Source organism: Erpetoichthys calabaricus, chromosome 4, assembly GCF_900747795.2.
Source record: "Erpetoichthys calabaricus chromosome 4, fErpCal1.3, whole genome shotgun sequence".
In the NCBI taxonomy this organism is placed as follows: domain Eukaryota; kingdom Metazoa; phylum Chordata; class Cladistia; order Polypteriformes; family Polypteridae; genus Erpetoichthys; species Erpetoichthys calabaricus.
Window position 1 is genome coordinate 154,963,098 of NC_041397.2, and position 16,740 is coordinate 154,979,837.

General features: G+C 38.5%; 1 protein-coding gene across 1 annotated transcript in view; it reads left to right on the top strand.

Annotated features, from left to right (window-relative positions):
- Positions 1 to 3,506: 3,506 nt before the first annotated feature.
- LOC114651156 (cell adhesion molecule 2-like) overlaps positions 3,507 to 16,740 on the top strand; it is a 233,519-nt gene continuing 220,285 nt past the window's right edge. Inside the window, exon 1 of the mRNA XM_051925750.1 lies at positions 3,507 to 3,634. The gene's annotated coding sequence lies outside the window, so the exon portion shown is untranslated. The remainder of the gene's footprint in view (positions 3,635 to 16,740) is intronic.

Here is a 16,740-nt window from a genome sequence, read left to right on the forward strand (position 1 = left end):
TGGCGTTCACGATCCCACCCCCTCCCCATCTGACACTGCTGTTTTCACATAAAGACACGCTATAACAGAGGTGAACTCAGATGATGACGATGGTTCTACATCGGAAAAAGAATGCACATCGCACTTTTGCCATCGCTGTACTTTGTACACGGGAAGCTCTGCAGTCTACTTGTGACTTAACGCTGAAGGAAGTAAGTAAATAAATCTTGAGCTGAGAAAACTGTGTGGTGGTGGGGGGACGTGATAGTAGGCTGCTTGCTGCTTATCAACACATTTACAGGACAAAAGACGCTGATGGAGAGGTGCGAAGCGATTTAAGGTGGGACAGGTCTACGAGTTTTTTCGTAGGCTCTGGTAATTCTAGTGTTAATCAGCTGGGTGTAAAGAAAGGAAAGGCAGATGCATTTTATAGCATTTTCAAATCGAATAATGTTGAAAATGAACCTAAAAGTTTAATTCCCACTGAAAAGATTTTGGGGGCCACTTTAGTTTGATATTCAACCCTTCTCATTCCCAGGATAAAAGCAACTCAACTATGACAAGTAAGGAGTGCATTACAGCAATCTAGTCGACTGAAAACAAAAATGTGAACTAATTTTTCAGCTTCAGTTATAAGAGGTCTAACTTTACCTACAGTATATTTCTTAAGTGCAAAAATGCAGATCTAGTAATCTGATTAATATATGATTTAAAATTTAGGCCAGAGTCAATAGTTATCCTTAAATTCTTTACCTCTGACTTGACTTTTAAGCCTAAGGAATAAAGTTTGTTTCAAATATCCTCACTATCTTCATTTTTGCCAATAACCAAGATTGCTGTTTTCTTCTTATTTAGTTTGAGAAAGTCACTGCTCATCCATTCAAAAATACAAACCAGACACAGTATCAGAGAGCCAAGAGTGCGCCAGGGTTATGAGGCGCTATTGATAAATGCAGCTATGTGTCATCTGCATAGCTGTGGTAGCTCACCTTGTGCTTTCAGATAATCTGACTTAATGGAAGCATAATAGGTTCTTGTGGTACATCATATAAAATATCATGGGTTTCTGAAGTATAATCACCACAACTAACAAAGAATTTTCTACCTGTAAGTAAGACTGAAACCAATAGCATAAAGCATTATTGGTCATGGTGAACAGCATTGCAGTATCATTATATTGATATGATATCATAGAGTTCTTCTGATTTTCATAACAAAATAAATGTCCGGACAAAGTCTAAAAATTTCAATAAATGCAGGTTATTATACTCTATACCATTATAAAACACACTGTTAACAATGATGAACAACTTTAGCACATTTATGTTTGGTAGAAAGCCCACTGGGGGATGGCCAGTCTTTTGTCCTTGAAACACTTGGAGATTTTTTTTCCCTCAAAATCAAAGAGAGAAATGCTACATTGTTAGCACATTAGACCTGGTTCTTCTGGCACTTCTTTTCCCAAAGCTTGTCATTAAGCAAAGACAGAAAATAAAAGGAAACAGTTATGGAACACCATAAAAGAAAGATTTACATATATAGATATATTTTAACTGAACAATTATACAGTTTACTGTACGCAACAGCACCAACCAAACAAAGTCTCATTTAGCTGTCTGTTGAGTACTTTCCTGCCCCATATACAGAGAAAATCCCTCAAAACACACCAAATCCCCACTTTTAACTAGAAAGGAAGGCCTGTCCCAACAGATCCCTCATACACATACATAAACATACACAAAACTCTCAATATGACCTTAAGTAACAAAAGACACCCCAATCAGGCGAGGCACAAATATATACATAAACAACACTCCCAGTATGACCATACAGAACAAAAGAGTTAGTTTTTATATTTTTGTGGGCTTACATTTGTTGTTTTTGGAGGAGTTTGAATTCATTCATTGGGTACATGTTTGTTGGACTTTTTGCCGTCAGTTTTGTCTTCAGCAAGTGAAATGCATGTCCAGTCAGGTAGAGGTCAGTTGATTGACTCGTCATTGAAGAATATTCTATTTCTTTGACTTGAAAAGCACATGGTTTGCCGTTCACAATATATTTTGGCTTATTGTCCATCTATACTGTGAAGCTTTGTCCTGTCACTTTTGCAGCATTTGTCTGAATCTGAGCAGACAGTGTAGCTCTGTACACTTCAAAAATCATCCTGCAACTTCTGTCAGCAGTCAAATCATCAATAAACACCAGTAAACCACTTTCATTGGCAGTCACACACACCCGTGGCATAACACTGCCTCCACCATGTTTCACAGATTATGTGGTATTCATTGGATCATGAGCCATTCTTTCTCTTCTCCATACTCTTCAGTATCCATTATTCTGTTTCATATTGTTCTTATTTTCATTTGTCTAAAGAAAACTGTTGCAAAACTTGAGAATTACCAATCCCTTGTGGTAAACCCTCTCTGTTTACTTTTGTGAAGTCTTCTCTTGATTGTAGACTTTGGCAATGATAGGTCTTCCTCCCAGAGAGTGTTCTTGGTTTGGCTAAACGTTGTGAATTTGTTTTTCTTCACCAAGGAAAGAATTCTTGTAATCTTCCAGCACAGTTGTTTTCCTTGGGTGTCCAGGCCTTCTGGTGTTGCTGAGGTGACCAGTGTGTTCCTTCTCTTTAAGAATGTACCAGATAGTTGATTTGGCCACTCTTGGTGTGTCTGCTATATCTTTGATGGGTTTGTGTTGTTTTCTCAGCATAGTGATAGCCTGTTTTTGCTTAAATGGACAGCTCTTTGGACCTCATATTGAGAGTTAACAGTGATAGCTTCCAAGTGCAAATTCCACACCTGGAATCAATTCCAGACTTTCTACCTGGTTAATAGTTAATCATTGATGTAATAATGAGGGATTGCTCACACATGGCTATGGAAAAGTTTGTCAGTCAATTGTCCAAATATTTTTGAGCCCCTGAAAATGAGGGGACCATGTATTAAATCATGTATAAAAATGGCTATCATTCCTAGATGGCTCGTATGATATTTCTGTTTTTATCCTTTGAATTAATGCTGAAAGCCTACATTTCAATCAAGTAATTTCTTCATTTCAAAACCATTGTGATGGCGTATAGAGCCAAAATTATGAAAATTATGTAACTATTCAAATATTTACAGACCTAACTGTAAATATGAAAAATATGCATTAGGTGAATAGGCTCGATTAGACTCTTTTATGTTAATAGTATCTCTAAGTTGTCTCTACACTCTGTTGCATGACAGCTGTTGCTTCCATTAGCTTACAGGGGCCAATGTTGCTGATATTACTCTACACATTTTGCAACTGTTCAAGCAGATTTCTTTATATACTGTGTATAATTTCAAAACAATTTCTGTTAGCTTTACATATATAACTTTTGTAATGTATGTTTGCGTCAGAATGAAAAAGGAAACAGTCCTAGACTTCTTTGAAAATGTTATATAAAACTATCAAATCTATTGTGTTATACAAATAATCTTAGTAAATGCACATATTACTTTACTTTCTTAATTCACAGCAAGCCAAGGACAGTTTCCCATAACTCAGAATGTGACAGTTACTGAAGGAGGAACTGCAAATCTGACCTGCAGAGTGGATCACAATGACAATACTTCCCTCCAGTGGTCAAATCCTGCTCAGCAAACGCTCTATTTTGGTGACAAAAAAGGTTGGTGGACTTTGTTACTACATTTCCAATTGGTGACATTTAAATATTTTGACTATTAGTATTAATATTTACATATTTTGAAGCAATTTAATATATTCTTAAGGAAATCATGTCTGATGCACTATGCAGTGGATACATTATCCCCCTCAGTATGCTGGATGTATTTTTCCTTTATCTACAATGATATTGTAGCCAAATAAGTCTAATTTACCCAAGTGATCTCAAGCGTTAGTGCTATATTTAAAAGTGTGGATATTATTGAGAAAACATACTGTATGTACCCACCTTTCACAATTACTTGCTTAGAGCTGGCCCAGGCATCATGATTTTGATCATGGAAAGACATATGTTTAGATCTTTAACTCAGATTTCCACAAGGATTTTCTGGTTACAGAGTGGCTGAAGTTGGCCTGCTCTTGCTAAATTGCTAGCGATCTTTATTTGTGTAAATGTGTAAAACCTTTGTAATCTTACCCCCTTTTTCCAAAAAGAGCCTCAGGAAACTCTGTTGATCTTGGCAATGATAATGCACACTCCTGGGGTTAAGATCAAACAAGAGTATTTCATGTTTAAAATATTCTCAAAATATACGGCAGGTGTATATTTGTTGAGAAAATTTGTATCTTCTCTGGCTCATGTCACATTGTATCTGTGATTCAAAGTAGCTGTAGGTAAATACTAGCTAATTATTAAGTGATGTTCTCTTAAGCTAAAAGAAGAGCTTAAGAAGCTGGAAGAATTTCTTTGAGGGGCCTGATTTAACCCAAGATCTGGGAGTTGTGGGTTTCATATTTCCATATGCAAATAAGTATCTATCTATCTATCTATCTATCTAGACAGAAATGATGAAGGCTGTTCAGCTAAAACATTGATTTTTTTTACCTTCTTTTTTTTCAGCATGTAAATAACCTTTACCCTTTCATAAATATACTAATGAATGGTATCTCCCTGAGGCAACTAAAGGGCATGCCTCCTTCATCACACATACATTTTTTAATATGCAATATTAAATATTATAAATATTAGCTTAGTCCATGTATTTTGGCAGGTATACTTTTCAGTTCAACCTTTTACTTCATATGGCCCAAATTACTATATGAAGTTACTAATATAGTTAGACACAAAATAACACAGTAAACCACAAAGAATATAGAAAATTAAGATAGAAACAGCAAAAAAAAATAATGGGAAGAAAAAAACTACAACAGTAGTCCATCACTTACATTGCATACGTTTTAGAAAGCATTAGACATGACATGTTCATATCTTATTCTTATCTAGCACAGTTCCGGCGCCGCCGAGAGTGGCAGCCTTTTCAGCAGCTCCGTGTATGACTGTATGTGTATGTGTACTTTTCTACTTTTATTTTGCTATTTCTATTTTTGTGAATTTCCCCTTAGGATTAATAAAGTATCTATCTATCTATCTATCTATCTATCTATCTATCTATCTATCTATCTATCTATCTATCTATCTATCTATCTATCTATCTGTTCATATGTTTGCAGCACTAAACTGTTCTTCTTATACAAAATTATCTAAAACTGAGAAGTGAACTCTAAAGTTAGTTGTATATTTTTCTTTGCAATAATCATTTTAATGGCTATTTTTTTATTTTAATGCATAAGTCATTTTCCAGTTTGCACAAATATTTCTTTTTTGGCAGTTCAGTTTATTTTCTTTGAATTTTTATTTTTCTTATTTTCATTCTTATTATAATATAAAAATGAAGGAATTAGTGTGTGCATGCATTTAAAGTGCTTTATATACAGTATGTTGGTATTTAGCTTTGGAAATCTTTTTTTCTCATTTTTTCAAAACCAGCTCAATCAATACATAAAAAATTGCTGAACAGTAATTGCTTCAGTTCAACCATGCTGGACATACACAACATCTGCCAAATGACAGAAGATCCATAGTGTATATAAATATGGTTGCAAAGAACATCAATGTAATTATTCACACATTGTTATCAGTAAAAACATTCAACGTCTTCTATTAATAACATCACTGCAAAAATATACAGATGGTAGACTTATTGTAGTAGAAAGAGATTGCAAAGGTCAAAGGAAAAAAATGTATTTGTGCAGACAATGCAGTTTAGAGTGGGAAACTACATTTGTAATTCTTGGCACATTTTTCAGTGATGTTAAGGGAGAAAAATATATTCTGCTCAACAAAGATTGCCTCCAATAAGTGTGAAACACTTGCATTCCATCTTTTTTAAAAAGCTAGATGAAAAGGCTTTTGGCACAACTAATGTAATGGCATTATGAAATGAAGAATCGCATGCTGGAAACACGACAAAACTGCACTTTTCAGCTTTTCCTAGGGGCATTTCTGGAAGAATTACAGCAGCACTGGCTTATTGTTTAATTGGATGAGAGAATGCTATTCTATGTTCCAGCACTTCTAAAAACAAGTTATAGGTATTATATTAAGGTAAGATGATCTATGAGTAAATTGGTTAATTTTGTATAAACCTGAAAATGAACATATAATCGGGCTGTTAGTGCCAAATGATTAGAGCAGACCCTTGAAATGACTTTTTACAGAACAACAGGTAAACCTGTTTCATGCTGGAAACAATATAAATGTGGTTAGAGACAAAACATTTCAGCTGTTGAATTTTCATGTCGGGATACTTATTTTCTACCTATGGCTAAGAATTTTAAATTTTCAAAATATAAACATTTCTAATATTTATTATGTCTGCAGAAAAAAAATGTTACAACAATGTCATACAGCATTTGTTCATACTTTAACATCTATATGGTTAATAAATTTACAGGTAGAGTAAAGCCAAGCAAAATGACACTCTTTTATTGGCTAACTAAAAAGATTACAATATGCAAGCTTTCGAGGCAACTCAGGCCCCTTCTTCAGGCAAGATGTAATACAGAGACTGGAGTTCCCTGTGTTTATATATACACTCTAGGACAAGAAACAACATTGGTAAATATTTAAATGAGAAATTTTGAATGTAAAAAATTAATAGATTCATTCAGGCTAGGGTTAATTTAACAAGAGAGAGAAGAACAATGTATGGTCAAGATCTTTGGATAAGATAACTGTCCAACAAAGTCTTTTGAAGTTTGTAATGAGTTTTTCAAAACAATGTGGATCTGTAGACAGGTTGTCTGTCATTCTGAGAGATGTAAACAATCCTCATATCTGGCCATAAAACTCTTGTCTTTATTCAAGCCATGTTGTAATGTATTAAATTTTAGCATGAGTTTAACTTCCCATTCTTTTCTCTCTTGCTGTGTTTTGAAGTTGCCCATAAGCACTGTGACTTTAAAGTCCCTCTCACAGTGTCCATGGCTCTCTCTCTCTGCCTCCTCCTTCCTCCAGCAAGCTTCATCTCCTTCCACCTGACTCTGGCTACTGGAGCTATCGCTGTTATGCTGCGCCTGGTGTTTCCTGTTAGTTTGGTCCAGAAGCACTTCTAGGTGAGCCTGGAGCCCGACAAAGTAGAGCTCAGAAGATTCTGCAAAATCCAACAGGGCTGAGCCACCAAATTCCATCTCCCAGCATGCCCTGTGGGAATCTGTGGCGCTGCCACAATCAAAGGGGCTGCCATCTAGGTATCCAGGGGAAATAATGCCCTAAGCACGCCTTTCTCCCAGGTGTTTCCATTAAGGAGGCGTCATAGCCGGGCAAGGGTGTATGCCATCTGCCACTCAACTGAGCCTTGTGGAGTGAAGCATCCTAACCCACGAGAGTTGGCTTTCCTCCATAGCACTGCCCTGCAACACACAAAGAACAGGTTTACTGGGGAGATGCCACACCAATGCTGCTTTCCAGCATCCTTTCTTGCCACATATGGGCAGCATCTCCAGCCATGTTCTGACTGGAGGCATTCGTAACACAGCCACCCCTTCCTAGGGCTCATGATCGAACAGTTTGGGAGCAGGGACTGGAATTCCTGCCTCTGCCCATGCTCAGGTGAGTCTGCTCTAGCCCTCATGTGATGCTTTGTTAGGAGACCCTCCTCCTTCTTACGTGGATCTCCTTTCTGCTCTGGAGTATGGACACAGTCTGGGTCTCCCTATGAGGTAAAGGGAGAGCCTGTGCTGTTTGGTGAAGAACTGAACTGCCTGGATCCCAGCCCCAACATGCCACTCTGTTTCATCCAGCCTTTGCTGTTTCTTCTCCCCCACCACCGGGTCATCATGTCCTTTGCCACTGTCAGAATCCTGGCTACTTGTCATTCTTCTGAACCATCCAAGGACAATTCGCTCAGGGTTCCCTTTCCCTGTACGGCACCAGTGTCACAACATGGGTGCAGAGTCCCAAGCCAAGCTTCCTTAGAAAGTCCTGCACCATCTTTAGGGGCTCTTTGGCCATCCTCTCCACACCCTCAATCGCCTTCTTCATTAGGTCAGTCACCAGTAAAATATCCCGTATAGGCTGGAGTACCCTTTACAGTACCCATACCATTACAACATAGTTAGTTATTTTGGTCAGCTGTGAACTCTGGTTTCTATTTTCCCTGTCCACAAACCATGAGCCACCAAACACACTCAGTCGGATGTCCTATGGAGTCATGATGGTTGTTCACCCAGCTCCATCTTCACCAACTTACTGGTGGAAATCACGGCACACCATCCGACCCCTTATCGTCTCGGGCCAGGTCTCGTGACCCTCTTGGGGCGAACAGCGGGGCGAGGTCTCCAATGCTTGAGCTGTCCAAGCTCACACTGCTGTCATCATTTCCGAGGGCATCAGGCTTCCTCCGTCTAGGAGGTAAGTGAACACAAGAGACATAAATCATTGGCAGGGTGTAACGATTTTGCATTCAACATCTACCTCCTTCCGGAGCCCACCATCTGGAACTTTGTTCTTCTGGTTGATCGTACAGCTCCCTCATCAGCTTTCCTAGCCTCCCGATGACGGCATGCACCGAGCACTTCCCTCTCTTCACTCCTTGCCAGGATTTCCTTTTTCACATTAGAGTGGGAGTAGTGTTTCTGTGCATCTTGGCAGTTGGTGTGTGTGTGCTTCTGTGCTGCAGTGTCAGGGTTTGCCCCAAGACCTTCAAACTGCAGGGATACTGCTGACTATGACACTTGTGGCCTAAAGGGGGTGCTCAAGTCAAGTCTAAATGATGGTTTAATTTTCATGCATAATATGTTTGATCTAATGTTTACTGTAAGTTCTAACTGCTATATTATATTTATTGTACTAAGTTTATGTTTTTTATAACGCTTGTAATGTTATGTCATAGTCTCTTTGTAAAACGTGCTGATGCACTAAACTTTCCTTTTGGAACAATAAAACTGAATTAAATTTAACAGCTTTAAAATAAAATATATTCTCTAGTGAAAGACTAGAATTAAAGCAGAATCACATAGTTCAGTTCATAATTAATAAAATGTGAACAGTGTGCAGTGAAATTCTAACTTTTATGTCTAATCAACATAGAATATCATCAATGTCTTTTATGTGTATACTCCTCATCTAATGTGTTTGTGGTTGTTGTTCACCCATATTGATACAGTGTCTTAAATGTGCCATTTTTCATTTTTATAACTAACAATTAAAAAGAAGTACACTTTTTCATATGTTTTTAATAAATAAATGGCATGTATTAAAAATCATAACTGTGAGAGTCAAATGAGAAGAAAAATTAGTAAGCGTGAAGGTATATAAATGCTAAATACATTTAACTAGAACATATGACTTTAATTTGCACATTATTATTACTTTTTTATTAGCCTCTGCTTTATACTCATTACTATTAGTTACACCTGTAGAGTAGCCAGGGTATTAATGACAGCCTAAACAAAAAATAAGCAGGAAAGAAAAAGTAAGATATTCGCATGTAACTACATCTGACCATAAAACATTAGCATTAGATATACAGAGATTTTTAACACGATGTTGACTATACAGTGGAACCTCGGTTTGCGTGTAATTTGGTTTATGTGTGTTTTGCAAGACGAGGCAAAAATTTTGAATAAATTTTAACGTTGATAAACAAGCGAGGTCTTGCAGTACGAGTAGTATGCATACGCTTTGTTCTGCTGAGCGTCATGTGATCACAGCTGAGCTGATGGTTCTTCTCTCTCTCTCGCTGTGGGATTGTGGGCATTCGTCTCCTATTCTCCATCTGAGTTGGCGTGCCTCACTCATAGTAAACATCCGTACGAGCGTATACTGTTTACTACAGCATTAGCATTGTGACTGTGTGTGCACGCGTGTGTGTGTATGTGTGTGTGCTCGCTGGCATGTGTGTGTATGTATGTGTGTGTGCACGCGCGTGCTCATGTGTGTGTGTGTGTGTGCTTGTGCACAAGGACGTGTGTGCTGTGACGTGTGAGTCCCCGTCTTGCACCCTAAAACACGAAGCTGAGTCTCAGTACTTTAGCAACACCAGCTTTATCAGCTTGAAACAGCAACAGCGTGGGTTATTTATACACAGACACAGCAGTCAGGCAGGGGCCCCTGCACATTTATAATGTTCCTTGTTCCTTGTATCACCCATCAACGGCAGGCGCTTATAGCATGTCCGCGATCTTTTTGGATTTGCTTTCACGGCGAACTGCTACAAGCGCTGGGAGACTATGATTGCTTTGGAACGCTCTTCCATGTGTCGTCCTGTTGGGGTGCAATCCCACAAGAGTTTAGAAACTCACTCACACCAGCCATGATTCTTTTCAAAGGTAAAGTGCAGGTTAATTTGTTTTATGTATTTTTACTTTATATTTTGTATTAATCATTTTTATATGAATAGTTTTGGGTTGTGGAACAAATCATCTGAGTTTCCATTATTTCTTATGGGGAAATTCACTTTGATATATGAGTGCTTTGGACCACGAGCATGTTTCCAGAACAAATTATGCTCGCAAACCGAGGTTCCACTGTATAGGGTAATGTAAAAGAAGAAAAGTAATGCTACATGTAAGTGAAAATCAAGTCTAATTTCTTTCAAAAATCTAAGAACAAAGCACAATAACTTAAGAAAATAAATGTTATTTTGCAATATGGAACAGCAGCCCTGTTTTTTTTATTGTTGCCACTGATGTGCTTTCCATTACTGTGTTTGTGAGGATTCACACACTGAGGTTTTACTGTTTAAAATAAAACTGGCAGTGTTGCTTACTGGACAGAGCAAGCATACATATAGAATAATTTCAAGCCAAGAAAATATTACAAGTAAAAAAAAAGGGGCAAGTTCTTAACTGAATTATGCACAAATTACTTATAAAACTGACAACTTCAGGATTCTTACCTCTTGGAGCATCACATCTAAGATAACTGTACATCCTCTCTAATAAGCATGCCCTTTGGTGCAGTTTCCAGGAATCTTAAAAGTAGAAGAAAGGACATCCAACTGTGTCCTCAGAGTTCAGGTACACAGGCACCTTGAACGTTGACTTTTCTTGGAATCTGTTTCAAGCCACTTTAAAGGTCAATTACCACTGAGTATCTCCTATGGTCAAGGAAAAAAATACAAAAAACAGGACATTTGTTTTTTCTAAATGCAGCAATAAGCAGCATATTTATTACTAATGATCCCCTCCTCCACTATATTTCAATTAAATCTATTTCTATATAATACTCCTAAACACATGGTGGAGGAAAGAACTCAAACAATTTACTTAAGTAAAAGCACAAATAAACAAGCAAAAATGTACTCTAGTAAAAACCTGAAGTCACTAATTGTTCTTTCTACTTAAGAAAAAGTAAGAAAATTCATGCTGGAAAATATACTTAAAGTATTAAAGTAAATGTACTTTGTCGAATGTATTTTCTGATTCAACAGGACTTTGAGAGGAAATCTCAGCACCAGTCAAACATGGGGAGGGCCAAGCAAACTCCACACAGAGGGCACCTGGGGCTTGAACCTAAAACAACTATTGTCATTAACTGTATAAAACATGAATAGATCTCTTAGGTATATCACTTCCGATGGAAATACTTAGTTTTAGCTTTAATAATGCTGAGAGAAAGGATTTCTTGGACTGTACGTAAGGATATAATGATTTTTGAAAGCATAGTGTGAAAGGTCATTTAACTTTGTCACATGACTCATTACACCAGTTTAAGGGAATGAAGTAAAAAATTCATGAAGGGCCGTTCTTAGCAGTTTGCTATAGTGCATTTGGCAAAGTTACGACGGCATGACAATATTAATAGGGATTTAGGTGAAGATTGCAATTTGGATAATAAATTACCATTGTTAATAAGACTAAGAGATGCACTGAACTGAATTTCCTGGGACTGGCACAGACAACTGCAGTGCCAGGGGCATGACAGGGGCCCCAGGCCCACAGCCCGACAACAAAAAAAAAAAAAAAAATGTAAGTCAGGGACAGGCTGGGGGCCCCTCTCACGGTCGGGGCCCTACGCGGATGCGTAGTTCGCGTATGCCTAAGAACGTCCCTGATTCATGAATTATTGCAGCTTATTTACCGTGTCTTAAAACAACATAAAAAATGTTTTTTTACAAATGTGCTCTACCATTAACAATACATTTTCCTAATTGAGGTTACAAATAATGTAGTTTAAAACACTCCACTCGTTTCCTTTTAACAGTTCGATTAACTGAAAAAAGCTAAATTATTCAAAAATATATGTATACACTATGTGTATTTTATACAGTTGATAGGATAAACCTTGCTGAATAATTCAAGTGAAAAGTCCAGTTTCAAATTGCTTACCTTTACTGACTAACATCATGTTTAAATGTCTACTGCTAGTCTCACCCTTTTGATATTCTCTGGTGTTCTTTGCAATTCTCCAGAGATCAACAAACATGTCTTTTCACAGTACCAATAGATTGATTTTTAAATACTTTTAAAATAGTATGACAAGAAAGAATTCATCCTCACCAAGGCATGTTAAAATTAATTGCAAGTCTTCTTTGCACCTCAGTTGTAGATTTATATTCAATGTATAAAGGCAAACACATTATGAGGAACTAAGCAACGGTCTATAACTATATCCTCACTCTATTGACTCATCCCTCTCAAAACCCCTGAAAATCATCATATCCTTGAGCCATACCTGTTTTTTTTTTTTGATTCTGAGATTTCAAACTAGCGCCGCAGTTCATATATAGTCCCAATTTTGTCTGCCTATCCTTTCCTTGTTTCTCAACTTTTCTTATTATATGCCTTTGCTGTTAGTCTTCTCATTTGATTTTTTCACTGGCTGTGAGATGGAAGGTGAGAATACTTATTATATTTTTAGTGCCACAGAAATGAAAGCTCTCTGTAAGGCGTCAACACATTGTTTTTACATACTTCACTGTGAACTGCCATAAACAGTACTCTAAATATAGGGCAGAGTATCACTCTGATACAAAATTTGCACTTGGACAAACTTGGTTAATTTTACCACACAATTATATAGCAACCCATCACAGACATATGTGTGACCTGTAGCTTAAGAAACACTGATCTAAATGAAAGAGGCATTGGCATCACGCATGCATTTCAGCACTCGCGTGGGGTGCTCTACTTAATCAATTTGTTCATGCTATTGAATCGATCCCATGATTCACTGAAAAGAGTCCTTTAAAATGAACAAACTAGTTCAGGGGATCTGTAAAATGCAGAAATCTAGTAAAATACAAAGTCAAATTATCTATCTATGATGTTTTTAAAAGGTACACTTTACAGTGTTGACGGCGCAGTGGTAGCGCTGCTGCCCTCACAGTTAGAGACCCAGGTTCGCTTCCCGGGTCCTCCCTGTGGTGGAGTTTTGCATGTTCTCCCTGTGTCTGTGTGGGTTTTTCGTCCGGGGCTCCGGTTTCCTTCCCACAGTCCAAAGACGTGCAGGTTAGGTGCATTGGCGATCCTGTAATGTCCCTAGTGATGTGTGAATGGTGTGTCCTGCAGTGGGCTGGCACCCTGCCCGGGGTTTGTTCCTGCTTACTCCCTGTGTTTGGGCCGTGACCCTGTGTAAAGATGTAGCAGGTTTGGGACAATGATTGACTTTATAGTGTCAGGTGTGCACTCCTAGTTCTTTTCTTAATTCTATCCCTAGATTTACATTATTTTGTTTGACTATTAGCATGTAGTTTACTCTTTAAAGATATTAAAATGTTTAAAAATAATTAAAGAACATACTGAGAAATGCTAATAAGTTGTTATGAAAAAAATGCCATATTTATCCATTAATCTGTTAACTCTAATAGAGGAAACACTATGACTTTCATCATTGAACTACATGATTACAAAGATTGTATTACATCTGAAAATTAAAATCCTTATTACCTTTTTTAATCAATACCCTGTACCTAAAAACTAAGTTAACGTAAAAACTTAGTTAACTAAGTGAAAAAATATGATTATAAAATTCACAGACAAAACATTGCATTTCACTTTGCTCCTTCTTCGTTAAACTGGAGTTAAATAGGATAAAAAAACATTATTTCAAGATGTTATAAAATTCAATCTTTTCTAGTCAGAAGTGACTAGTCCACTTGTAAATGAAGATAAATGGCAATACGAAAATGATTTGCAAATGCAATACAAATCAGGCAGGTCACTCAATGCATAACATATTACACATGCACATTACAAATCAGGCAGTATCATAGAAAGTAATTTTTAGTGAGTAGAGAATGCATGTGCAATGCAAATCGGATGGGGACTCAAGCCATAAAATATTATGGCAGTATTATGAAAGTGAAAGTTCTGCACATGTATGTAAGCATGCACAACTCAGGCAGGCAGCTCTGATCGGTAGTGACAGGACTTGCACCACTTTGTACACCCCCCCCTCTTAGACTGGCCCTGTCACAATTGCACAATTGCTCATGGCCTCTGGTGGAGCACCAAGAAGATGATCAAACTTGAATAAAGAGGAAGTAACAATTGTATCAAGGTTTATGTAGGGGAAAGAATGGAAGGATCATAATTGACCATCGAGGGGCAAGAGCGGAGGTTCGGTGCATCTGTCCTCTCCTAAAACTGGCATTCTGTAGTGTACATCACTTCATTAGCGTGGATTCAGCTCAGTGTGCAGAAAATTCCAATTTTACTTTTTTGAACCTTCTTTTTTTTTTTTTTTTTTTTTTTTTTTGATCCATAGGGTGGAGTGTTGGATCAATCAGAAGGTTGCGGGTTCAAATCACGTAAATGCCAGAAGTGACTCTATTCCATTGGGCCCTTGAGCAAGGCCCTTAACATGCAATTGCTCCAGTCCTGGGTATGGCATTAACCTGCATCCAGCCCTGCAAGCAGCCAAGCAACTTGCAGGGAAAACTTGGGGGTTGGTTGGCAGGATTGGTTCTCCTGTTCCAGTGTGGGTACTGACGTGTCACCCATTGCATGGCTGCACTAGGGGTCCCAATCAAGGTGGTTCGTTGTGTGGCAGGTGCGGCAATGTTGATGTAATCAGTGTACGCGCTCAACCTTTTGATCAACAACACATTCATCCAATGTAATGTATATTATAGCCGCCTCAAAAAAATTAAAGGAACACTGTTTACATCAGAGTATAGCATCAAGTCAATGAAACTTCTGGGATATTGATCTGGTCGGTTAAGTAGTCAGAGGGGGCTGTTAATCAGTTTTCACCTGCTTTGGTATTAATGAAATTAACAGCAGGGTGCACTAGAGGGGGCAACAATGAGACAACCCCGATAACAGGAATGTTTAACAGGTGAAGGCCACTGACAATTTTTCCCTTTTCTGACTGTTTTTCACTAGTGTTGTTGCATTTGGGCTATGGTCAGTGTCACTACTGTAGCATGAGGCAATACCTGGACCCTACAGAGGTTGCACAGGTAGTCCAACTTCTCCAGGATGGCACATCAATACATGTCATTGCCAGAAGGTTTTCTGTGTCTCCCAGCACAGTCACAAGAGCATGGAAGAGATGCTGCAGGACCGGTATCTGCTCCTTTTGTGGCAAGGAGGATCAGGTTGAGCATTGCCAGAGCCCTACAAAATTACCTACAGCAGGCCACGTGGTTGTGAATGTCTATGACCAAGACAATCAGAAACAGACTTCATGAGGCCCCTCTAGTGGGCCCTGTTTCTTACTGCCCTGGCACCGTGGAGCTCAATTGGCCTTTGCCATAGAATACCAGAATTGGCAGGTCCACCACTTGGCGCCCTGTGCTTATCACAGATGAGAGCAGATTCACCCTGAGCACATGTGACAGATGTGAAAGGGTCTAGAGAAGCCTTGGAGAACGTTATGCTGCCTGTAACATCATTCAGCATGACCAGTTTGGTGTGTGGGTCAGTGATAGTCTGGGGAGGCATATCCATGGAGGAACGCACAGACCCCTACAGGCTAGACAATGGCACCTTGACTGCCATTAGGTATCGGGATTAAATTCTTGGACCCATTGTCAGACCCTATGCTGGTGCAGTGGGTCCTGGGTTCCTCCTGGTGCATGACAATGCCCGGCCTCGTGTGGTGAGAGTATGAAGGCAGTTCCTGGAGATGAAGGAATTGATACCATTGACTGGCCCTCATGTTCGCCTGACCTAAATCCAATAGAACACCTCTGGGACATTATGTTTCAGTCCATCCAACGCTGCCAGGTTGCACCTCAGACTGTCCAGAAGCTCAGTGATGCCCTGGTCCAGATCTGGGAGGAGATCCACCAGGACTCCACCTGTCATCTCATTTTAGGAGCATGTCCCGACATTGTCAGGGCATGCAAACAAGCACATGGGACCACCACAAATTACTGAGTACAATTCTGAGTTGCTGCAGATGAAATTTCAGCAAAATGGACTAGCTTGCCGCATCATTTTTTCACTTTAATTTTCAGGGTGTCTTTGAATTCAGCCCTCTGTTGGTTGATCATTTTCATTTCCATCAAACAATGTGGCATCCTTTCATTCCTAACACATTACCTAGTCCATATCAGCTAAACACTGCTTACTGCGAAACAGCCACATACACTCCTTGGTGGTATCTATGTGTAAAGAGATTTCATCCAAACTCCATATTGGAAAGACTTCACTAAATTAGGGGAATTTGGTAATGCTAACAAAGGTAATTTAATGCTGATTATTCAAAGACAAAAACTGCTAAAAATTCTTGACTCTCTATTAGCATTACAGCCTAAAATTACTACTTACTCAGTTTACAGTGGGTTTGAATAAATATCTACCAAAAAAAAAACT